This window comes from Odocoileus virginianus, chromosome 1 (genome assembly GCF_023699985.2).
Source record: "Odocoileus virginianus isolate 20LAN1187 ecotype Illinois chromosome 1, Ovbor_1.2, whole genome shotgun sequence".
NCBI lineage: Eukaryota > Metazoa > Chordata > Mammalia > Artiodactyla > Cervidae > Odocoileus > Odocoileus virginianus.
The window spans coordinates 97,880,411-97,905,942 of record NC_069674.1 but is presented as its reverse complement, the minus strand read 5'-3'; the positions used below and the strand labels follow the sequence as shown (position 1 = coordinate 97,905,942).

The following is a 25,532-nucleotide window of genomic DNA, read 5'->3' as shown; positions in this document are numbered from 1 at the left end:
AATCAAACCAGGGTCTCCTGCATTGCAGGTGGGTTCTTTACCAACTGAGCTATCAGGAAAGCCCCTACTTGTGATAAGGCAAGAAAAAATAAAGGCATACACATTACGGGCTTCCCTGGTGGCCCAGTTAGTAAAGAATATGCCTGCAATGCAGGAGACCTGAGTTTTATCCCTGGGTCAGAAAGATCCCCTGGAGAAGGAAATGGCAACCTACTCCAGTATTCTTACTTGGGAAATCCCAGGGACAGGGGATCCTGGCAGGCTACAGTCCATGGGGTCGCAAGAGTCAGACATGACTTAGTGACTAAACCACCACCATATACATTATAAAGGAGGAGATGAAACTGTTTATAACTTGAGATGACATGATTATATGAGGTTTATAAGATTATAAGAAAATCCAAAGATTCTGAAAATAAAACATTTCCTAATACTATAAAGTGACTTTAACAAGATGGTAGGATATGAGATAAACTGGTAAAAAATCAATATACTTTATCTGGTAGTAATAACAATTGGAAACTATAGCTTTAATTTGTGTAATTTATGTAAGGAAATTAAATACATAATTATTTATTACAGCTTCAAGAGAAACAGACTTAAACTGCTATGTTAGGGGCTTCCCCTGGTGGCTCAGTGGTGAAGGATCCATCTGCTGACACAGGAGATATGAGTTTGATCCCTGATCTGAGAAGATTCCACATGCTATGCAGCAACTAAGCTCATGCACCACAGCTATTGAGCCTGTGCTCTAGAGCCCACGCACCACACCACATTGAGAAGCCCATGCACCACAACTAGAGAAAAGTCTGCGTGGCAACGAAGACCCAGCACAGCCAAACATAAATAAATAAATAATTTTTAAAAAAATTTTTTAAGATTTTAAAATGCTTTGTTGTGTTTATACCAACATATGATAGAGTCTATATGCTGACAATTGCAAAAATCCAATGAAAGAAATAAAAGAAGGCCTGAATAAATATAAAAACATACAGTGTCCATAGGTTAGAAGAATAAATATACTAACAATGCCAGTTCTCTACCAAACTAGAGAGTTAATAAAATTCCCAGTCAACATGGCAGCCAGAATCTTTTTAGATATAGAAAAATTTATTTTTAAAGTTTTTTGAGAAGGCAAAGGACCTAGAATAGAAAAATCAATTTTGAAAAAGAAGAATAAACTAAGGGAATCATATTAATCAATTTTCAAACTCACTAGATATCTATGGTAATTAGGACAGTGTAGTGTTGATGAAGAGATAAGTTATAGACAAATAGATAAGTGCAACCGAGCAAAGAACACAGAACTAGATCTCACACCAAAAAGTGGCCAGATGATTTTTGACAAGGTTCCTGGGCAATTCGATGGAAAAAGATAGTGTGTTCAACAAATGATGTTGGATCAATTGGATATCCATACGCCCCCATATGAACCTCAACTTGAACTTCATAGTATATGCAAAAAATAACTCAAAATGCACCATAGATACAAATTTAAAATGTAAAAAAAAATAGATAAATTTCATCAAGATTTAAAATGTTTGCAATATATACATGTATTGAATTATCACATTGTATACCTTAAACTTGAAAGTGAAAGTCGCTCAGTCGTGTCCAACTCTTTGTGACCCCATGGACTATACAGTCCATGGAATTCTCTAGGTCTGAATACTGGAGTGGATAGCCTTTCCCTTCTCCAGGGGATCTTCCCAACCCAGTGGTTGAACCCAGGTGTCTTGCATTGCAGGCTGATTCTTTACCAACTGAGCCACAGGGGAAGCCCAAGAATACTGGAGTGGGTAGCCTATCCCTTCTCCAGCAGATCTTCCCGACCCGGGAATCAAAGCAGTGTCTCCTGCACTGCAGGCAGATTCTTTACCAACTGAGCTATCAGGGAAGCTGCCTTAAGCTTACCAATGTTATGTGTCAGTTATATCTCAGTAAAGCTGGAGAAGAAAAGTTTTTAAATGTTGGTCTAAAAAGAGAGAATACAAACACAAGATGTACAAACCACATATCTGACAAAAGACAAAGAACTCCCAAAACTCGACAGAAAAAAATAAAACAATCCAATTAGAAAATGGGAAAAAGACATGTATGGACATTTCACCAAAAAGAATATACTGATGACAAATAAGAGCACAACATCAGTTGTGATTAGGTAAATGCAATTAATACCACAATGAGATATCACTACACACTTACCAGAATGACAAAAATGAAAAATGGTGATGGTTCATTTGCTAAGTTGTGTCCAACTCTTGCAACTCCATGGACTGCAGCCTTCCAGGCTCCTCTGTTCATGGGATTCTCCAGGCAAGAATAGTGGAGTGGGTTGCCATTTCCTTCTCCAGGGCATCTTCCCCACCCAGGAATCGAAGTCAGGTCTCCTGCCTTTCAGGCAGATTCTTTACCCACTGAGCTACGAAGGAAGAAATGAAAAGCTCACTAAGCACAAAATATGGACAATGATGCAGAGAGACTAGACCACTGTATTGCTGATGAAAATGTAAATTAGTACAGCCACCCTGGAAAGCAGTTTGATAATTTCTTCAAAAGGTAAATATGCAACCACTTTGTCATCAGCCAATTACACTCTTGGGTATTTTTCTTAGAGAAATGAAAATTTATCACATAAAAACTATTTATAAATATTCATAGCAACTTTGTCCATAATACAATAAAACTGGAAACAGATTTTGTTTTCTTGGTCTCCAAAATCACTTGTGCAGCCATGAAATTAAAAGAAGCTTGCTTCTTGGAAGGAAAGCCATGATAAACCTAGACAGCATATTAAAAAGTCAAGCAAAGGTCTGTAAGGTCAAAGCTATGGTTTTTCCAGTAGTCATGTACAGATATGAGAGCTGGACCACAAAGAAAGCTGAGCACCAAGAACTGATGCTTTTGAATTGTGGTGCAGGAGAAGACTCCCGAGAGTCTCTTGGACTGCAAGGAATTCAAACCAGTCAATCCTACTGGAAATCAACCCTGAATATTCTTTGCATGGACTGATGCTGAAGCTCCAATACTTTGGCCACCCAATGTGAAGAGCCAACTCACTGGAAAAGACCCTGGTGCTGGGAAAGATTGAGGGCAAAAGGAGAAGGGAGCCGCAGAGGATGAGATGGTCAGATAGCATCACTGACTCAGTGGACATGAATTTGAGCAAACTCCAGGAGATAGTGAAGGACAGGGAAACGTATTTCGCAGTCCATGAAGTCGCAAAGAGTTGGACTTGACTTAGTGACCTAACAACAACAAAACTGAAAACAGCTTAGATGTCCTTCAATGGGTGAATTTTTAAACAAATTTATGGTACATGCATATCATGGAATACACCACTCAATAATAAAAAGGAACAAATTATTGATGCAAACATCACCTTGGATGAATATCTATGAAATTTTGTTGAGTGAAAAAAAAGTAAATCTTAACAGCTACATATTGTATAATTCTTTTTTACGTAACAATCTTGAAGTAACAACATTTATAGAAATAGAAAAGAGATTAGTAGTTACCAGGGTTAAGGAGGAGGTAGGATTGGAAGGGAAGTAGATAAGGCTACACATGAGAGAGCCTGTGGTGACAGAACAGCTCTGTGTTTTGACTATTTCAGTGTCAACATTCTGCTTGTATATTGTGCATCTATTTTGCAGGCTATTACCATTGGCATCCCTGATGCCTCAGGTGGTAAAGAACCCCCTGCAATCTGGGAGACCTGGGTTCAATCCCTGGGTTAGGAAGATACGCTGGAGGAAGGCATGGCAACCCACTCCAGTATTCTTGCCTGGAGAACCCCATGGGCAGAGGAACCTGGCAGACTACAGAGTCTGACAAGAGTACATGACTGAGCGACTAAGCACAGCGCAGTACTGTTAGCTGACACCAAGTAAAGGGTCTGTGGGATTCCTCTGCATTGTTTCTTGAAACTGTATCTAAACCTACAATTATCTCAAATTTTAAATTTTAGTTTTAAAAATTTTGCTCTGTAAAAGTTGACAGAATGAACAGACAAGCTGGAGACTGGGGGGAAAATACTTCCAAAAATATGTCAAACAGCACCCTCTATCCAGAGTATGAATTCTCAATGCTAAACAGTAGTACAATAAGCAACTCTTTTTTTTTTTTAAATGAGCAAAAGAATTCACTATAAATTTCACCAAAGATGATATATAAATAACATGTGTTTACATGAAAGATGTTCAACATCATTAGCCATTCTAATAAGTGCATAGGGAAATGCAAATGAGGGAGGCGCAAATGTAAACTGTGATGAAATACTACTGTGCACTTATTGGTGGTGATGGTTTAGTCACAGTCATACCCAACTCTTGCGACCCCATGGACTGTAGCCTGCCAGGCTCCCCTGTCCATGAGATTCTCCAGGCAAGATTACTGGAGTGGGTTGCCATTTCCTTCTTCAATTTATGCACATATTAAAATAGGTAAAATAAAAAATACTGACATCAGGTGCTGACAAGAATGTAAAGCAACGATAAGCATCATACTTTGCTAATGGGACTGTTACATGGTATGGTCCCTCTGGAAAATAGTCTGACAGTTTTTTTTTTTTAATTTTTATTGAAGTATAGTTGGTTTACAGTGTTGTGTCAGTTTCCACTGTACAGCAAAGTTAATCAATTATACATATACATATATCCACTCTTTTTCAGATTCTTTTCCCATGTAGGTCATTATAGAGTATTGAGTAGAGTTCTCCAGTAGGTCCTTACTGACCTACTATTTTAGGTCAATAAAATAGTCATCTATTTCATATATAGCAGTGTATATATGTCAATCCCAATCTCCCAATTTGTCCATTCCCCCCAACCATAAGCTTGTTTTCTATATCTATGACTCTATTTCTGTTTTGTAAATAAGTTCATTTGTGTCATATTTTAGATTCCACATACAAGTGATATCATATGGTATTTGTCTCTCTTTTTCTGGCTTGCTTCACTTAGTAGGATAATCTCTAGGTCAGTCCATGATGCTGCAAATGGCTATGTTCTTTTTTATGACTGAGTAATGTTTCATTGTATTTAAGTACCATACCTTCTTTATCCATTTTTCTATTGATAGATATTTAGGTTGCTTCCATGTCTTGGCTATTGTAAATGGTGATGAAATGAATGTTGAGGTGCATATATCTTTCCATACTGTGGTTTTCTCCAGGTATATGCCCAGGAGTGGGATTGCTGGATCATATGGTAACTCGAGTTTTAGTTTTTTAAGGAGCCTCCATATTGTTCTCCATAGCAGTTGTACCAGTTTACATTTCCACCAACAGCGTAGGAGAGTTCCCTTTTCTCTACAGTCTCTGTGTGGAGATTTTTTGATACTGGCCATATGGTTTTTATTCTTCAATTTGTAAATGGTATATCATACTGATCAATTTGCAGATATTGAAGAGTACTTGCATTCCGGGAATAATTACCGCTTGATCATGATGTATCCTTCGAATGGATTGTTGGATTTGGTTTGCTAGCATTTTGTTGAGTAATTTTGCATCTATGCTCATCATTGACATTGGCCTGCAATTTTCTTTTTGTGATATTTTTGTCTGGTTTTCAAATCATAGAATGGTTTTGGGAGTGTTCCTTCCTCTGTAATTTTTTGGATGAGTTTCAGAACTCTTCTCTAAATGTTAACTCTTCTCAGAATGTTTGATAGAATTCACTTATAATGAGTCCCTCAGTCATGTCCAACTCTGTCACCCCATGGACTGCAGCCCACCAGGCTTCTCTGCCATGGATTTTTCATGCAGGAATACTGGAGTGGGATTAGGCATTTCCTCCTTCAGGGTACCTTCCCTACCCAGGGATCAAACCTGAATCTCCTGCATCTCCTGAACTGGCAGACAGATTCTTTACCACTGAACCACCTGATTCCCAAATTCTCAAGTTAGGGAGGTGCAAATGTAAACCATGATGAAATACTGTCATGTACTTACTAGAACGGCTAAAATAAAAAAAATACAGATAACACTAGATGCTGTAAATGTAAGGAATGTAAAGCAACTAGAACTTTCATACTTTTCTAGTGGGACTGTAACATGGTTCAGCCTCTGGGACTGGCAGTTTCTTACGAAATTAAATATGTAATAACCATAAGACCTAGCATTTGTATCATTGAGTATATCCCAAAGGAGTAAAAATGTATGTTCAAACACCTATACACTAACTTTTATAGTAGCAGTGTTTATAATCACCCAAAACTGGAAACAACCCACCGCTCTTTACCAAGTGAATGGATTAAAAAATTGTGATACAGCCATATAATAAAATAATACTCATCAATGAAAAAGAACAAACTATGAATATAAGCAACAACTGAAATGAATCTCAAAGGCATGGTACCAAGTCAAAGAAGCCAGTCTCAAAATGTTAATATATGATTATATTTATGTGACATTTCTTAAAAATACCAAACTATAGTGATGGAGAACATTATTTGACAAGGGTTAGGTTGAGAGAGCTTTAGGAGTTTGGGATACTATTCTATATTCAGATTGTGGTAGTAACTATATAAATCTGTATGTGTATTAATATCCAAAAAATGTATATACCAAAATTGCATACTTTTTTGGTGTATATCAAAAAAAGTCAAGTTTATTTAATGATAATTTGTTTAAAGTGTTAAAAAATAAAATACACTCCCAGTATCTGATAAATCATCATCAGCCTGTGTTGCCATTGGGTCCAGGCTATCACCGTCTACCTATTGCATTACTATAAAGTGAAAAGTGAAGTTGCTCAGTCGTGTCCGACTCTTTGTGACCCCATGGACTGTAGCCCACCAGGCTTCTCCATCCACGGGGTTTTCCAGGCAAAAATACTGGAGTGGGTTGCCATTTCCTTCTCCAGGGGATCTTCCCCACCCAGGGATTGAACCCAGGTCTCCTGCATTGAAGGCAGATGCTTTACCCCCTGAGCCACCAGGGAAGTCCCATTGCATTACTATTATAGCCTCCCAACTGGTCTCCCTGCTGCCTCTTTCAAATATGTATCAGACAATGTCTCTCTTCTCTCCAGAGCCTTCACTGGCTCCCAGTTTCTCTCAGCATAAAACCTGAAGTCTTCACCACAGCACTTATCATCTTCTAACATACAGTATTATTTATTAGGCAATGCACTCAATTTCTGTCACCCCCAGCACAGACACACAGAGGTATAAGGTCTACGAGGACAGGACTCTTTTGCTGATTAATGCACATTCAATGACTGGCACATAGAGGCGTGTCAGTACATATTTGTGGAATGAATAAGTGAAGGAGGGAGAAAAAGAGGGAAGGAGGGAGAGGAAAGGTTAATTTGTTATTATCCATGTGAGAAAAGGGAGAGGACAAGGAGGGCATCACCAACAGATGACTCAGCAATGGCCAGTAAACTAGAGCAATGTGAATGCTCAGAGGGCAGGAGAAAAGGGCAAGGCCAAAGTGGGCTCTGGGAATCAGCCTTAAATGCCATGCTAAAGAATTCGGTCCTTAGATGGAAAGCATTTAAGTGACTGAGAAACATCATGATGTTTGTGGAGAGTCCATTGGTTGAGGGCAGTGAGCTTGTTAAGAGACTAATTGTGATCTAGTAACTAGTTATTTAAGCAAAAGTGATGACCTGAACTAAGAGTGTGGTGGAATCAACAACACGAAGGGGCATGTTCCAGAATCCTTATTAGAAACAGTAGGACTTCTGTTAAATGTTGGAAGGGTAAGAGATTGAGGGTGCCCCCCTTCCCATCCTCCCTACCCACAAAATTTTTCCTTGTGCATCTAGGAAGAAGAGCACAGGTGAATGTTTTTACCAAAAGAGGATGAGTCCAGTAGCAAACGACTTGTAGTGAATACACACCCCTCTTGTCCATCTCAGTGCCCTCATCCATTGGGATTGTTATGTCCAGAGTACACTTCTTATTCATCGTTCTGACTCCTAATTTAGCTTTCAATGCACAGACCCTGACTCGGCTTATGGATAACTATAAAAAAAAATATACCCAAAGATTTTGAGAACTATCTGAAAAGACAAGATGTGAGGAACTGATAATGAAGTTATTGGATGGCTTATGGAGATGGGGATTGATCCCACTTAAAAAAGCAGACATTTTCTGTACCAGCAGGAGATTTCTGTCCCAGAAATATGTTATTGTAATGTAAGTGGCTCATCAGGCTCATACTGTTATAATGAGTTTACACAGGGTGCACTGGGGTTATAAAAATAAAAACATTAGCTTTTTGCACTGTCAATGCCAAATGTAAATACAGTGATTCTATGTGTTCCCTTGATATTTGCCCTTGAGAAAGTTTTCAACCCACTTTTGCCTCTGTTTTCTCATCAAAAGGGACAAAATGATCTCTCAGGGCTATTACAGTTCCAAAAATCAGGAATTTTTCTTCTTTCTTTGTGAAGAGGCAGTCAGAGCAGGCATTGTGCATACTTCACAGATGGAAAACCAAGGCTCAAGAGGATACTTCCCTTAGAACAAGAGCCTACCTTCCCACTACCCTGATACCTGTTCCTGTGAGCTACCCAATATCCAACTATTGCAACATTAAAATCAATCATGTTTTTAAGACTATAAGGATAAATTGATTTTATGATAGTTTTGAATTTTGTCAGCACACACACACATAAAACCCAAAGTTTTTATTTTCTCTTTTGTAGCTAAAATAAATTTAAGTCAAGTTTCAGCCTAGGGGAGTTTTTCTTTCTTTTTTTTTGGCTGTTGTAAAGTATTGGAAAGTGACTAACTCAGATTTAACTGCTGTGAAGTTTTTAGACTGCTTTAAGAAATAATAAAGTGAATTAGGTGTTTTTTTAAATATTTATGTGAAGGAGGATGTTAAAAAGATTGAAAAAGAATGCTAAATATGAAAAAAAATGTTATAAAGTACTATTGGGTTAGAAGCGAATGTCATTATTTTTAAAAATAATTGAGTTGTCATATAGAGCAAAATAAGTCAGGAAGAGAAAAACAAAGATTGTATATTAACGTATATGTGTGGAATCTAGAAAACAATGGTACTGATGAACCTATTTTCAGGGCAAGAATAGAGACAAGACCTAGAGAATGGGCTTGTGGACACAGCAGGAAATGGAGAGGTGGGATGAGTAGAAAGAGTAGCATTGGTATATGTACACTACCATGTGCAAAACAGATAAATGGCGGGAAGCTGCTACAGGGCACACGGAGATCAGCTTGGTGATCTGGGATGACCTCAAGGAGTGGATGGGGGAGGTTGGAGGGAATACATTTTTTCAAAATATAAATTATTTAAATAAAATAGAGTTGTACATGTTATGTTTCAAAAACTTAAATCTGATAAAAAAAAATGTTTTATAATAAAGTGTAATATAGTAACAGAAACAAAACCATAGATCCAGGAAGCTCAGAGAACACTATGTAGGAAAATACCTAAAACACTTAGGCACAGCACATTTGGACTAAATAAAATTATAGACAAAGAGAAAATCTTAAAGGAAGCCAGAAGGGGGTTTAAAAAACAAAACACTTTATCAATAGAGCAACAAGGATAAGAATTTCTCTCAAGCTTTCTCTCAGAAATGCATGCAAAAAAGAGAAAAAAGCACCAACCTAGAATTCTATATCCAGTGAAATCCTTCTAAAGTGAAGGAAAAATACTTTCACTGATAAAAATTGAAGGATTTTGTCACCAGTAGGTCTGCCTGACAAGAAATGTTTAAAAAATTCTTCAGAGAGAATGAAAATGATCAAGTCAGAAACATAGATCTACAGAAAGAAAGAAAGAGTGTTAGAGAAGGAATAAGTAAAAGAACTCCTTGCTTCCTTCCCCTTAGGTATTGAAGCCCTGCTCAGCACCCAGATTCCTCTACATGCACTGAAATAATTCAGACACAAGCATGATGGATTGCTGGACCTAAAACATCTTTTTTTTTTTTGCTTTCTTGCCCCACAGTTTCAATCTCTGCCTTTAAAGATACAGGAATAGACATAGCAGGCTATCTGAGGTTGTGGAAAGGAGGAATCTGTTGCAAAGAAACTGGACAAAACTCTAAATAAAATATGAAAATGTGATGAAAGCTATCATCCTCTTAACTTTATAGGTGTTAATGATATACTTTATTGTGTCTTACACAATGGAACATTTTCATATAGGATCATGATGCCAGTTAAGTTGTGTCATCACTTTGAGACCAATCATTCAGAGTTTAAGGGAAGAAGAATTAAATTTTAAGTGTTTTAAGTGTAGATTTTATGAACTCTTTAAAAAGAAAAAATTAAAACAATTTTTCAAACTATAAATGCAAAGACCAATGAAGCATCCTATAGGTTTTCATTTCTATATAAGGAAAATACCAGTTGCTATAACTTACATAAAGAGAAAGCTCTTTGGGATTCCCTCCCTTTTTTTAAGAGCTAAAAGTTTCTTGAGACCAAAAAAGTGAGAAAACCACTGTATTTTAGCCCTAGCTTTGATAGACCCATTTCTTGCTATCCGTGACCTCATAAAGAGCCATTTTTGTGGAATCCCAAGCACCTATACATATCCCTGGCTGGGCCTAGGTCTTTGGTATTTCTAGCTCAGGAAGTGGGTTTTGGGTGACCTGAGGGACTTTCAACATAGTTTTAGGGTTTTTTTCCCCTCTTTGGCTTTTTATCTATGTTATTTTATTTTTCCTCCACTTTTTTTCCTTTATTTTCTTTTTTATTTAAAGCACTTTATTGAGGTATGATTGATATACAAAAGGTTGTGTGTATTTAATGTTCACAACCTGATGAGTTTGGGTACAGTATATATCCATGAGGGGAAAAAAAAAAAATCTATAAATGGGGCTTACTTAATTACATTTATATAAATAGTGTTCACTACAGCACTAGTAATGTGATAGGATCAAAATTCCTTTTCTAAAGAGAGTCCAATGTCATGACTACTGTGTTCCTACAGTTTCCTTGGAATGGATTTCTCGTTTTTGTGCTCTTCCATTTGCCTTAAAGGTATTCTGAAGTCTCAATCATACCTTCTGTTCTACTGATTCTTCTTATTTCTTGAAGGTCTCCCTCCCTCCCAGAGCCATTAACCCTCATGTTCCCAACTGGGCCAGTTGCTTTTAGGTCTGCTGCACAGTTATCATTCTAGAAGAAAAATGTCTCTACTCTCGAATTGAATTAATTGTTCCTCAAAGCTTCTTAGCAGTTATTGCTGCAAAAATGCTGTGTAACTGTAAAGCTGCCTGACAAGTAGCCCTGAAATCTCAGTGGCAACAACAAACAGTTACTGCTCTCACTTTGCTTCAGAATGCGGGTTGAATTCAAGACTGTTCCGTGCGTCTTTCACGCAGTGCCAGCAGCTATCTGGGGCGTGCTCTTCTCATAGAAGATGAAAAAAGAGAGAGAAAGACAAGCCAAATAAGTATATTGAAAGCCTCTGCTCATGTAATATCCACCAGTGTTCCATTAGCCAAAGCAAATCACATGGGCAACCCCAACATCAAAGGAGCAGGAAAACATAGGCATGAATGTATATGTCAGTGACAGGGAAGATGTGAGAAATGGGAAGCAATAGTCCAGTCCACCATAGGAACATATGCCTTATTCATTATTCAACTGTTTTTTTAGGAACTTCCTAAGAAAAGGTATATGGACCGTGTCTCAAAATGTATTCTATCCTCCTGCCCAACAGATAAAATGCCTTGAGAGCCTTGCTCCATTATCTTCCAGTACCCAGTGCTGCTAGTGAGAAGCTTCTGGCCTGGAGTTACTTTGTAGGTGCCCGTTTCTGTCTCGTTCCAAACTCTCTTTACCCGTGACATTTTAAAATACCTTGATGAGACAGATATAGATAATGCTTCCTTTATCATTGCCAGGCTGTAGTTTCTCTCCAACTGACAGACTTAACAAATCTTACTGTTTCATTCCTGACCTCCTGTGCATCAGATGTTTCTAAGTATGGAGACGTTTACCCCTCTAGGTTTAGTATAGTATAGGTTGCCACTTTCTCCAATATCCTTCATTAACTTTCTGTATTTCTTAGACTCCTTGAATCCTCTTGTCCACTGATGATCCTTGTCCCACTCTCTTCATGTTGTGTAGTTAGAGCACTTGAAACATTTTTTTGCTGTTGTTATTTTAGTGGTGTCTTAGGAGAGAGAAGTGATAAAAATGGTGCACTGAGGTCATCATGTTGATTCACTAGTCTCAGTATTTTATTTTTCTGAACACTTTTTACGTTTATATATAGACTGGAGATATCAAGGGGACAGTTCATGCAAGGATGGGCACACATAAAAACAGAAACGGTAAGGACCTAACAAAAGCAAAAGAAATTAGTAAGAGCTGGCAAGAATACACAGAAGAATTATACCAAAAAAAATCTTAATGACTGGGATAACCACTGTAGTGTGGTCACTCACCTAGACCAGACATACTGGAGTGTGAAGTCAAGTGGGCCTTAGGAAGCATTACTACAAACAAAGCTAGTGGAGGTGATGGAATTCCAGCTGAGCTATTTCAAATCTTAAAAGATGATGCTATTAAAGTGCTGTACTCAATATGTCAGCAAATTTGGAAAATTCAGCAGTGGTGACAGGAATGGAAAAGGCAGTTTTCATTCTAATTCCAAAGAAGGATAATGCCAAAAAATATTCAAACTACCATACAATTACGTTCATTTCACATGCTAGCAAGGTAATGTTCAAAATCCTTAAAGCTAGGCTTCAGCAGTATGTGAACCAAGAACTTCCAAATACACAAGCTGGGTTTAGAAAAGGCAGAGGAACCAAAAATCAAATTGCCAACATTCATTGGATCAGAAAGAAAGCAAGGGAATTCCAGAAAAACATCTACTTCTGCTTCATTGACTACACTAAAGCCTTTGACTGTGTGGATCACAACAAACTGAAAAATTCTAAAAGAGTTGGGAATACCAGACCTTAACTGTCTCCTAAGAAATCTGTATGCAGGTCAAGAAGGAACTGTTAGAACCAGAAACCAGACATGCAACAATGGACTGGTTCAAAATTGGAAATGAAGTGTGACAAGCCTATGTACTGTCACCCTGCTTATTTAACTTATATGCAAAGTACCCCCATGTGAAATGCTGGACTGGATGAATCACAAGCTGGAATCAAGATTGCTGGGAGAAATATCAACAATCTCAGGTATGCCAAAAGTAAAGAGGAACTAAAGAACCTCTTGATGAGGGTGAAAGAGGAGAGTGAAAAAGCTGGCTGAAAACTCAACATTCAAAAATCTAAGATCATGGCATCTGGTTTCATCACTTCACGACAAATAGAAGAGGAAAAAGTGGAAACAGTGACAGATTTTATCTTGGTGGGGGCTCCAAAATCACTGTGGACAATGACTGCAGCTATGAAACTAAAAGAAACCTGTTTCTTGGAAGGAAAGCTATGACAAACCTAGATAGCCTATTAATAAGCAGAGACATCACTTGCTGACAAAGGTCCATATAATCAAAGCTATGGTTTTTCCTGCAGTTCATGGGGGCACAGAGAGTCAGGACAGGACTTGGTGACAGAATAACAACAATGATTTTTCCAGTAGTCATGTATGGATGTGAGAGTTGGACCATAAAGAAGGCTAAGCACCAAAGAATTGATGCTTTCCAATTGTGATGCTGAAGAAGACTCTTGAGAGTCCCTTGAACAGCAGGGAGATCAAACCAGTTAATCCTGAAGAAAATCAACCCTGAATATTCATTGCAAGGACTGATGCTGAAGTTCCAATACTTTGGTCACCTGATACAAAGAACCAACTCATTAGAAAAGACCCTGATGCTAGAAGAGACTGCAGGTAGGAGAAGGGGATGACAGAGGATGAGATGGTAGGATAGCATCACCAGCTCATCAGACATGAGTTTGAGCAAACTCCACGAGACTGTGAAAGACAGGAAGCCTGGCGTGCTGCAGTCCATGGGGTTGCAAAGTGACTGAACAACAACGTTGTTGTTGTTGTTCAGTGGTTCAGTTGTGTCCAACTCTTTGCAAACAGCCACACAGATTATTTAAAATATTTGTAAAAGGTTATTTAAAATATTGGTAACAGAGAATGTAACATGTTTAAGACTAGTGTTTTAAAACCTGGATGTATCAGCATTCAGCTTTTCAAAAGTAACTAGTTTGAATATGACTACTATTTACAGAAGAATTTGAAACATTACCAAAGATGGCCAGTTTCTCTAAGGTAACACTGTCCAATGCACTTTTTTCAATGATGGGAATGTTCTCTGTGTGTGCTATTTAATAAAATGGCTACAAACCATGTGTGGCTATTGAACATTTAAAATGTGGCTAGTGCTACTGTGGAACTTAATTTTTATTTTATTTTCCCTGATTTAAATTTAAATAGCCACATGTGGCTAGCAACTCCTTTATAGGACAATGTAGCATGGATCTATAATTTTATTAAATGCACAGAATTAAAAATATATTTTTAGGCATACATCACTTATGTTAAGAAAATTGCATCTGAAAGAGAGATATACATGAGAAATCTTACAAGATGTATGGGAAATCTAAAGTTATGTTTATGATTTATACCAAGGAATATACTTGTCCCCTCAGTAAATATTTCAAGGACACATACCACATGTAAAGCACTATGCCAGGTCTCAGGGTCACAAAAACGCAGACACACAAAACACCTGTCCCCAAGGATATTCCAGTCTAATGAGGAGTCACACATGCAGACCAACCAGCAAATACAGTCAGAGGATTGCCTTACCTGCCTATGCTTGGAGTGAAAGGAGAGTGGCCCATTATCCAGGAAGTAATGTTTGAGTCTTGACTCAAAGCTGAGATTAATGAGCAGGACTTTTCAGACCCAGAGAACAGCAAGGGTACACGCATGGAGACTGACAGGTTCCAGAAAGGCCAGACCTCTGATACTGCTAGAAGCTACAGTGCAGTTGTGGGAAAATTAGGACAAGAGATCGTTCTATGTCTGGTTCTAACTGTTTCTTCTTGACCTGCATACAGTTTTCTCAGGAGACAGGTGATGTGGTCTGGTATTCCCGTCTCATTAAGAATTTTCCACAGTTTGTTGTGATTCACACAGTCAAAGGCCTTAGCGTAGTCAATGAAGCAAAAGTAGATGCTTTTCTGAAATTCCCTTGCTTTCTCCATGATCCAGCCGATGTTGGCAATTTGATCTCTGGTTCTTCTGCCTTTTCTAAATCCAGCTTGTACATCTGGAATGTGTCGGTCCATATACTGCTAAAACCTAGCTTGAAGGATTTTTAGCATGACCTTGCCAACATGAAATGAGCACAATTGTATGGTAGTTTGAATATTTGCACAACATAGTGATTCAATATTTCTATGTATTTCAAAATGATCACCATAAGTCTAGTTTCCATCTGTCATCATACAAATAAGCTACATAATTATTAATGATATTTCCCACAATGTACATTTCATAGCTATGATTCATTTATTTTGTAACTGGAAGTTTGTACCTCCTAATCTCCCTCAGCTATTTCTTTCCTCTTCCTACTCCTCTCCCCTTTGGTAACTATCTATTTTTTCTCTGTTATCTCTGACTCTGTTTCTGTTTGATCATATTTGTTAATTTTTGTCTTTTAGATTCCACATATAAGTGAAATCTTACAGTATTTTTGTTTCTCTGACCTACTCACTTTGCATAATATGCTCTAGGCCCATCCACACTGTCACAAAAGATTTCTTTTGATGCCTCAGTACTATTCCATATTGTGTGTGTTGTTTGTGTGTCTCTGTGTGTGTATGTATATATCTTCTTTATCCATTCATCTATTGATGGGCACTTAGGTTTCTTCCATATCTTGGCTATGATAAATAAACACTGGGGTGCATATATCTTTTTGAATTCCTGTTTTTGTTTTCTTTGGACAAATAGCCAGAAGCGGAATCACTGGATTAGAAATTCTTTTTAAGTAGCTGGTGAAAAAACATATTTTAACCCTGAATCAACTGGAATGAGAACAAATTCCTAATTAGAGACCTTTCACTCAATAAACACATTTAAAATGCTGATGAATATCATACAACAGACTTTTGCAGCTCCAGAAAACACAGGATTTAACTCCAACATGCAACTGCAGAATAACAAAAGTCATTCCAATTGCTCTTGCACTTTCCAATAAACCACAATGTGCTTCTGTTAATTATCTATTGACAGGCACATCTAATCATCTTATCTGCCTTTCAAGTTTGCAATTTGTATTCATTTCCATTGGGACTATTTGAAGTCTAAGAAATTTGGGCATTTTGGAAAATTAGTTCCTCTAAACAGTTACTTTTCCCTGAGAATTTGATGCCATACTAGCCACAGAGAGTGGTAGTTTTGGCCTAAGTCTTCTAGGGAGAGGTAGGGAATGGAGAAGAAATCTAGCCCAAGATTTCTATAAGCTTCAAATTTCTCTGAAACAAGACATAACAAAGTACAAAGTATCATTCCCCAATCCTTTAAACACACAATGCACACACAAAAATCACTAAAATATTCTCAATTAGACTCAGTGAAAATAAAGCCCTGGGTTAACACAGTGAGTTTTAAAAAATAATAAAAAATACTTACCAAGGTGCCATGACCCCATCTTATTGTTGAGTTCAGCTTTTCCATTCTAAATGCCTATTTTCTGTTTATAACTTACTCCAAAATGTTCCTTTCGACCTTTGGGTCTGATATTTTTCTTGCCTCATCTCAATCCAAAGGCGAATTTATTTGCAATTGGAACTAAATCTCTTCAGTTATTTCAGTTACTGGAGTTTGAAGAAAATGGCTGCTTTGTGCTTTCAGAAATCGTTCATATTTTTTTTCATGTATGAATGGCTTAAAATGACTTTGTTTTGAAGCTATAGAATTGAAATGGCTGTACTGAAGATCCAATTTGAAAGGAGTTGGTTAAGAAATTTGGACTAAAGAAGCAGAAATGATGAGGCTCCATAGCATATAATTACATGGAAACAAGTGAACACCCTCCCACATCAGCTGTCTTGCACATGCATGTAACAGGAGTCACAAGAGAGGTCAAAACCTACCCTCCAAAAACCAGCTTAAGGCGCATGTCTGACTTTTAAAGATTTGAAAGAATAACAACCCAGTTTCTACAAAGGACATATTCATATGCAAGGAACATCCATGTGATTTTGCTAGAACTTGGAGAATATGGTGCAAAATACACTACCAGGACTTGAATTCTCTGGATTCTAGCTCAGGTTTTCTTCTGACGTTTATTTATGACTCTAAGTTGGCCTCTGGTCTTGTTTCATCATTCTGTCTCCAAAATGAAAGAGGACCTGATGTGCAAACATGCCCAAAAGAATTAACCATACCATCCATGTTTTTCAAGGGCATTCCTTTTAATAGATAGCTTTATTTTCACCTACCAAAAGCCAGGCTCTATGCTAACTAATGCTGTGGGTATGAAGATGGATAAGACAAAGATGTCCCCTCAGGAAATTTCCTGAATATAGAAGAAGCTGATGAAGTGTAACAGTATAGAATAAATATAAACAGAGATTATTTTCAACTAAGATGATTTTGAGTCTCTTACACTAAAAAGTGAAAGTGAAAGTGTTGGTAACTCAGTTATGTCCAGCTCTTTGCAACCCCATGAACTGCAGCCCGTCTCCTCTGTCCAGGGATTTCTCCAGGCAAGAATACTGGAGTGGGTTGCCATTTCCTTCTCCAGGGGATCTCCCCAACCCGGGGAGCAAACCTGGGTCTCCTGAATTGCAGGCAGATTCTTTACCCTCTGAGCCACCAGAAACTAAACAAAGTGAAATAGGTATAGCCAACTAGAAAAATAGAGAGTAGACAAAGGTACAGCTCTAGCCATAAATTCCTATATATCCAAAATGGAAAAAATTTTAATTCAACATAATCAGCCCTGTTTCAGCTCCAGTTCAATCGAGGCCCTCCAGGTAATAAACACACAATTTAAGGAAGTCAGCGTGCTTGCTAAACAGATGCATTTTTAGAACAAGCTTCTTAGTTGCTCAGTCATCCTCTTCCCAACCAGACTGTTACCTTCAAGCCCTCCTGCACAGGAATTCTGGAGCTCCATAAAAAGGGCCCATCCTACCAGCCCCTCCTGATAACTATAATTTTAAAAAGTTATCTAGTCCCTCCGTCTGAAATTAAGCTCTCTTCTTCAAACTTCCAATGCATTTATACCTGCGTCTCCTAAGACAACTACTACTTTCCCTAAATTCTTAATCATGGGTTTTTTTTCACATTTTAAAAATTATTGTGCATCTTGCAGTCAGTGGGTACATTTACACTGAGGTTTCTTTTTTTCTAAGAATATGTTATGAAATAGTAGTGGATCTTGTGCTGATTCATTAATTCAAAAAGAAACAATTTGAGTACTTGTTATGCACTGGACTCTATGCTAGGCACTTGGTCCATATCTCACATCCTTTGAAGATCTGTATCTCATGACAATTTCAAAATTTATCAAATGTGAGTCAAATTCAAAGCAGTTGGAGAATATTGCTTTTAAAATCTGGATTCAAAACCTACTACTTACTTCTTAATTTGGATTTTTATATGCATATTAAAATGACTTTTTAAAAGTTTACAATAATATCATTCTAACAAAGTGAGGTTTTGGAGCTGAGACGCAATGAACACATTACTGTGTGTGCTACGGTGATGTGGAGCCACTATCCACACAGATGGTACTGATTTTCATTTCCTGTGAAGCTGAATCAACATGTTGTGGCTAATGTCTACGTAATTTAATGTATTGAATAAAATGTACCATTGCTCTCTACTGGGGGATAAAAGATCTTACTTTACTGTGGTATCCTTGTGCTCTAAAAAACCACAACAGACATATTTAACAATCCTTAGTTATTAAAAATCAACCTAAGAAAATATTCCCTATTTCTCAAAAAAAAAAAATAATAATTTTTTCTCTAACTCATTTGTGTTTTTTGTATCAGAGAAGAAGAAAGGCAAGGCAAGTGTTAATAGAATTTTCTCTTAGGCTAATGAATTTTGCAGATAAGCTTCCATTTGTGTCAGTGTTGTAAGATGTCCACAAAATGCCTGGGAGGGTGCATGTCAAGAATCAGCGCGCCACGGCGTCGGTACCAAACGGGACGCCCCCCCTTGGGGTCTGTGGCAGGGCGGCTAAGACGGGCCCCCCCTTCCTGTGCCCCTCTGCAGCCTCCCTGCTGGGTGACCAGGCCCCACCTGACTCTCTGGCTGAAGCCATTCGCTGCGGTTCTCGCATCAGTGTCCCGGGGTTTCGTCTCCTCATTTACTAAACATGAGACGACTACCCTCAATCCGCCAACCTTGCAAGATTTTTGTGGGGAGTGGGGTTAAATAACATGTGAAAACACTCATAAAATTATAAAGTGCAATACAAATGTACGTCATACTTTAAATGGTATTATGGTTTCTCATTAATGTTTGGAGCATTGTGTTCCAAAATTGCCTACTCCCGTGACCATCAAAACTAGCAGTTTCAAAACTTTGAATCTGATTGGTCAGTGATTCAGTTTTCTGGCTGCAGATCCTGAATGATGGTTTTTAAAAGGGCATCCAAAGTGATAAAATGTGATGGGAGAAAGTAGAAGTCGTTTTTGTATATTAGTCTGTTGGCCATTTGATCACCATCAGATAGTGGTTAACAATCACTTAAGAGAATTTTGATTTTGCCTGCTCATTTTCTGCTTCACATCTCTCCAGAGAGTCTTTCCTTTCTGTTTTGTGATTCAAAATTGTGTGAGGAGGGAAGACTGAAAAGAGGAGAGGCTCTTTTGTCTATGGGGCAGGAGTTTTAAGGTGAGTCAAATAACTGACTAAGTATAAAAGCAAAAAGGATTTAAGAAATGTTGCTGAAGGCTATGTGTCCTCTTCAGGGGGCTTATTAAATATAAGTAAGGAGACTGAGCATATTAGATTTTTTTCAACTTCCAGGCTTTGATGGCTATACTGCTATAAGACTGGACCGCATAGCTCATAGCTTCATATCAACATTTATTTAACACTCAACTCATGCCAGATAACATATGTAATCACTTTTTATATATTGCCCTATTTAATATTTACTCTAGTCCTGCAAAACATGCTGTTGTGCCCAGTTTTTTACACGAGGAAACCAAAGCTTGAATTTAGAGCCTGCCACAGTAATACAAACTAGGATGTTTCAAAACTAGGACTTGAATTTCAGAGACTGACCTCTCAATCACTCACTATACAATTTCATGCAAACTAGTATCTGTTCCCCATTGGTAGATTGTATAGGAAAAGGGACTTTGATCAGCTGTGATGAGGGAAAAGAGTGGAGAGAAGTGGAGGCTTTAGTTTCCCTTCTCTAATCAAGTTGGTGCCTCAAGTTCAGGAAAGCAGAGTTATAACTGCCCTCCTTTCTGTAGGTTAATGACAACTTTGCTATTTATTGTTAAAGAAACGTGTGCCCAATGGTGCACACAAATAGCTTTCAAACTAACATTTGAAAAGAATACAAGAGCAAACAACTACCTTCCCTATAAGCAAAAAGGAAGCTAATTACATGAAATTAGGTTATCTGACTATACTTAAAGTAGGGGCATTCGCTGTTAAAGTTATCTTTGTAACTGGCAGATTAATTCATAAGTAATCCCAAGATAAGACACTGAAAGAAAGTAAAAATCGCTCAGTTGTGTCTGACTCTTTGTAACCCTATGGACTGTACAGTCCATGGAATTTTCCAGGCCGAATACTGGAGTGGGTAGCCTTTCCCTTCTCCAGGGGATCTTCCTAACGCAGGGATCAAACCCAGGTCTCCTGCATTGCAGGCAGATTCTTTACCATCTGAGCTACCAGGAAAGTTAAGATATTATGATCAATTAAATCTATAGCCATATCTGGGTGTTTCTCCTTTAACAAAAATGGAAAGAAATTCCTTTTTTTTTTTTAAATGTGTAATTAAATAAATTCATACACATAATGATGCCATGAATAAACTATTGGGTTAGCCAAAAGGTTCATTCAGGTTTTTCTCTAAGATGTTATGGAAAAACCCAAACAAACTTTTTGGCCAACCAAATATAAACAAAATTACCAGATACTTATCTGATTTATAGTCTGCTAGGCTCAAGTTGATTCTGTTGTCTTTGGATTCCTAACAGTATCTAGTACACTGGCTTACCTATATAGGTGACTATTGAATTAAAGAATGAACATGGACAGCTAACAGATTACAATACATATACTTATTCAGGAGAATATGATTCTTTTTAAATTTTATTTTATTTGAGTATAGTTGCCTTATAATGTTGCATTAGTTTCTGATGCACAGCAAAGTGAATCAGCAGCTTTGCATACAGATATAGCCTCTCTTTTGTGGATTTCCTTCCCACTTAGGTCACCACAGAGCCCTGAGTAGAGTTCCCTGTGTCATTAGCTCTCTATTTTATCCGTTGTGCTCCTTTTCAATAGCTTCAGTCATGTCCAACTCTGTGACCCATGGACTGTAGCCTACCAGGCTCCTCCGTCCATGGGATTCTCTAGGCAAGAATACTGGAGCAGGTTGCCATGCCCTCCTCCAGGGGGTCTTTTTCACTCAGGGATCAAACCTGGGTCTTCTGCATTGCAGGCAGATTCTTTACTGTCTGAGCCACCAGGGAATTTGTATAAAATCCCAATCTCCCAATCCACTCACCTCGCCCCTTTCCCCATTGATATCCATACCTTTGTTATCTATGTCTGGTGTCTCTATTTCTGCTTCGCAGATAAGTTCATCTATATCACTTTTTTAGATTCCACATATATGTGTTAATGTACGATACTTGTTTTTCTCTTTCTGATTTCACTCTGTATGACAGTCTCCAGGTCCATCCATGTCTCTGCAAATGGCACAGTTTCATTCCTTTTTATAGCTGAGTAACGACCCAGATAATCACAATGGGGTGATCACTCACCTAGAGCCGGACATCCTGGAATGCGAAGTCAAGTGGGCCTTAGGAAGCATCACTACGAATAAAGCTAGTGGAGGTGATGGAATTACAGTTGAGCTATGTCAAATCCTAAAAGATGATGCTGTGAAAGTGCTGCACTCAATATGCCAGCAAATTTGGAAAACTCAGCAGTGGCCACAGGACTGGAAAAGGTCACTTTTCATTCCAATCCCAAAGAAAGGCAATGCCAAAGAATGCTCAAACTACCTCACAATTGTACTCATCTCACATGCTAGCAAAGTAATGCTCAAAATTCTCCAAGCCAGGCTTCAACAGTATATGAACTGTGAACTTCCAGATGTTCAAGCTGGATTTAGAAAAGGCAGAGGAACCACAGATCAAATTGCCTACATCTATCTGTTGGATCATCGAAAAAGTGAGAGAGTTCCAGAAAAACATCTACTTCTGCTTTATTGACTATAGCAAAGCCCTTGACTGTGGATTACAACAAACAGTGGGAAATTCTTCAAGAGATGGGAATACCAGACCACCTGACCTGCTTCTTGAGAAATCTGTGTGCAGGTCAAGAGGCAACAGATAGAACTGGACGTGGAACAACAGACTAGTTCCAAATCAGGAAAGGAGTACATTAAGGCTGTATATTGTCAACTGCTTATTTAACTTGTATGCAGAGTGCATCATGAGAAATGCTGGACTAGATGAAGCACAAGCTGGAATCAAGATTACCAGAAGAAATATCAATAACCTCAGATATGCAGGTGACACCACACTTATGGCAGAAAGCAAAGAACTGAAGAACCTCTTGATGAAAGTGAAAGGGGAGAGTGAAAAAGTTGGCTTAAAGCTCAACATTCAGAAAACTAAGATCACGGCATCTGGTGCCATCACTTCATGGCAAACACATGGGGAAACAGTGGAAACTGAAAGACTTTATTTTGGGGGGCTCCAAAAATCAGTGCGGATTGTGACTGCAGCCATGAAATTAAAACACACTTGCTTCTTGGAAGAAAAGTTATGACAAACCTAGACAGCATATTGAAAAGCAGAGACATTACATTGTCAACAAAGTCCATCTCGTCAAAGCTTTGGTTTTTCCAGTAGTCATATATGGATGTGAGAGTTGGACTGTAAAGAAAGTTCAGCACTGAAGAATTGATGCTTTTGAACCGTGGTGTTGGAGAAGACTCTTGAGTGTTCGTTGGACAGCAAGGAGATCCAACCAATCCATCTTAAAGAAGATCAGTCCTGGATGTTCATTGGAAGGACTGATGTTGAAGCTGAAACTCCAATACTTTGGCCACCTCATGCGAAGAGCTGACTCATTTGAAAAGACCCTGATGCTGGGAAAGATTGAAGGCAGGAGAGAAGGGGATGACAGAAGATGAGATGGTTGGATGGCATCACTGACTCAATGAACATGAGTTTGAGCAAGCTCCAGGAGCTGGTGATGGGCAGGGTAGCCTGGCATGCTGCAGTCCATGGGGGTCTCGAAGAGTCAGACACGCCTGAGTGACTGAACTGAACTGAATATTCCATAGTATATATGCACCACATCTTCTTTATCCATTCCTATGTTTAATATTCCTATGTTGATAGGCATTTAGGTTGCTTCAATGTCTGACTATTGTAAATAGAGCTACAACAAACTTTGGGATGCATGTATGTTTTTGAATTATGGTTTTCTCCAGGTAGATACCCAGGATTGGGATTGCTACACCATATGGTAATTCTATTTTTAGTTTTTAAGGGAGCTTCCATATTGTTCTGTATAGTGGCTGTATAATTTATATGTATATACAATACATATATTTCTTCAGTAGAATGTGGTTCATGGTTAACTGCGACTACCTTTTTGCAAAGGCCAGCTGATTTCTAGCCCTCAGTGGCTAGGCTCAAATTGATAGACTAAATGTTCAAAGAAAACCTTTTAATACAGCACAAGTTATTGTGCCAAATAAAACATTTTAAATGTTTAAAAATCTGTAGCAGAACTGTTGAGAAGTAAAGGATTTCTTCAGAAGCCAGAAATAAAATAATAAGAGCCAACAGAGGTGAACAAGCATTAGTGGCAACTTTTGCCCTACAGGTACATGTGGAGACTTTCTGCTGAGAACAGAGCAGCAGCCGGTATGATCTGGTCAGCCCTTGGTGTGATCAGCTGGACTTGGGGCAGTCAGAGCTTCCATCTAGATGTGACCTCTTCCAGGACTCTGAGGAGGACACTTGGACACAGTGGGAAGGACTTGCAGAGGACAAGTCCTGCCATGTCAGCCTGCCCTCACCACTGCCTGGACTCACTGAGTGCAGCCCAACAGAAGCTGTACAACCTGACCTCCACTCCATCAGCCAGTTGCAGAGGGACCATTGTGGATGGCAGTTTAGACTGTCAAGCTACTATAGGAGGTGCCCACGGAGCCCTGTGTGCAAACCACGACGCAGCTGCTTAAGAGTTTTGAATCTGGGAAACTAGGCAGAGTCTTGTGGAACACAAAGATCCATAAGGTGCGTCTCACCCATCTTCATTCATAGAGGCATAGAGTTTTTAGACCTTTAGTTTCCCAGGGCTGCCATGACAAATGATAACAGACTGAGTGGCTCAGGACAACAAAATTTTATTCTCTCATAGTCCTGGATCCTAGAAGTCTGAAATCAATTGGCAGGGCCATGTTTCCTCTGAAACTTCCAGGGAAGATGCTTTCCCTGCCTCCTCCTAGTTCCTGGTGGCTCCCAGCAATACTTAGCATACTTTGGCTTGTAACTACATCATTTTAATCTCTGCCTCCACAGTCACGTGGGCCCCTCCTCTGTACATCTGTGTCTCTCTGTGTCCACTCTTCTTGTCAGGAAACTAGCCATTGGATTTACTGCCCACCCTTATCCAGTATAACCGCATCTTAATTAGTTATATCTGCTAAGACCCTAGATCCAAATAAGTTACATAATGAGGCTCCTGGTGGGCATGGACTTTTGGGGGGGAACACTTATTCAACCCACTAAGGAATTTTTCTTTCTGCAGCAAATGTGCCCTCTTAGAGGCATTATCACTAATATCTTTTCAAAGTGACTGCTATGATAATGCCTGAGCAGTTTACAAATTAGAGGAAAGTTCAGTTGAATTGCATATAGCCATTTCAGGCAAAAAGGAAATCTGATTAAACAGGTTGCAAATATTTCATTTAGAAATTCTCTATTTAATATCTTAATGTAGTATTATTAAGAGTATACAATTTAATAACCCACATATTCATCAACAAGTGTCCTGTGTCGGATCTGCTGCCCAAACCAGGGCCATGAAACAGGTGGCAGGTACCATGAAACTGGAGTTGGCTCAGTATCGTGAGGTTGCTGCTTTTGCCCAGCTCAGTTCTGACCTTGATGCTGCCACTCAACAACTCTTGAGTCGTGGTGTGCGTTTGACTGAGCTGCTGAAGCAAGGGCAGTATTCTCCCATGGCTTTTGAAGAGCAAGTGGCTGTTATCTATGCGGGTGTCAGGGGGTATCTTGACAAGCTGGAGCCCAGCAAGATCACAAAATTTGAGAATGCTTTCTTGTCTCATGTTATCAGCCAACATCAAGCCCTGTTGGGCAAAATCAGGACCGATGGAAAGATCTCAGAAGAGTCAGATGCAAAGCTGAAAG

The 25,532-nt window shown here is 38.6% G+C and overlaps 2 long non-coding RNA genes across 4 annotated transcripts in view; one reads left to right on the top strand and one right to left on the bottom strand.

The window, feature by feature from the left end:
* Window positions 1-25,532, bottom strand: part of LOC139036283 (uncharacterized) — a 286,771-nt gene that overhangs the window by 131,975 nt on the left and 129,264 nt on the right. Inside the window, exon 2 of the long non-coding RNA XR_011488993.1 lies at window positions 2,206-2,422. This is a non-coding gene — a long non-coding RNA (uncharacterized lncRNA). The remainder of the gene's footprint in view (window positions 1-2,205; window positions 2,423-25,532) is intronic.
* Window positions 1-25,532, top strand: part of LOC110122361 (uncharacterized) — a 255,283-nt gene that overhangs the window by 142,427 nt on the left and 87,324 nt on the right. The window lies entirely within an intron of this gene.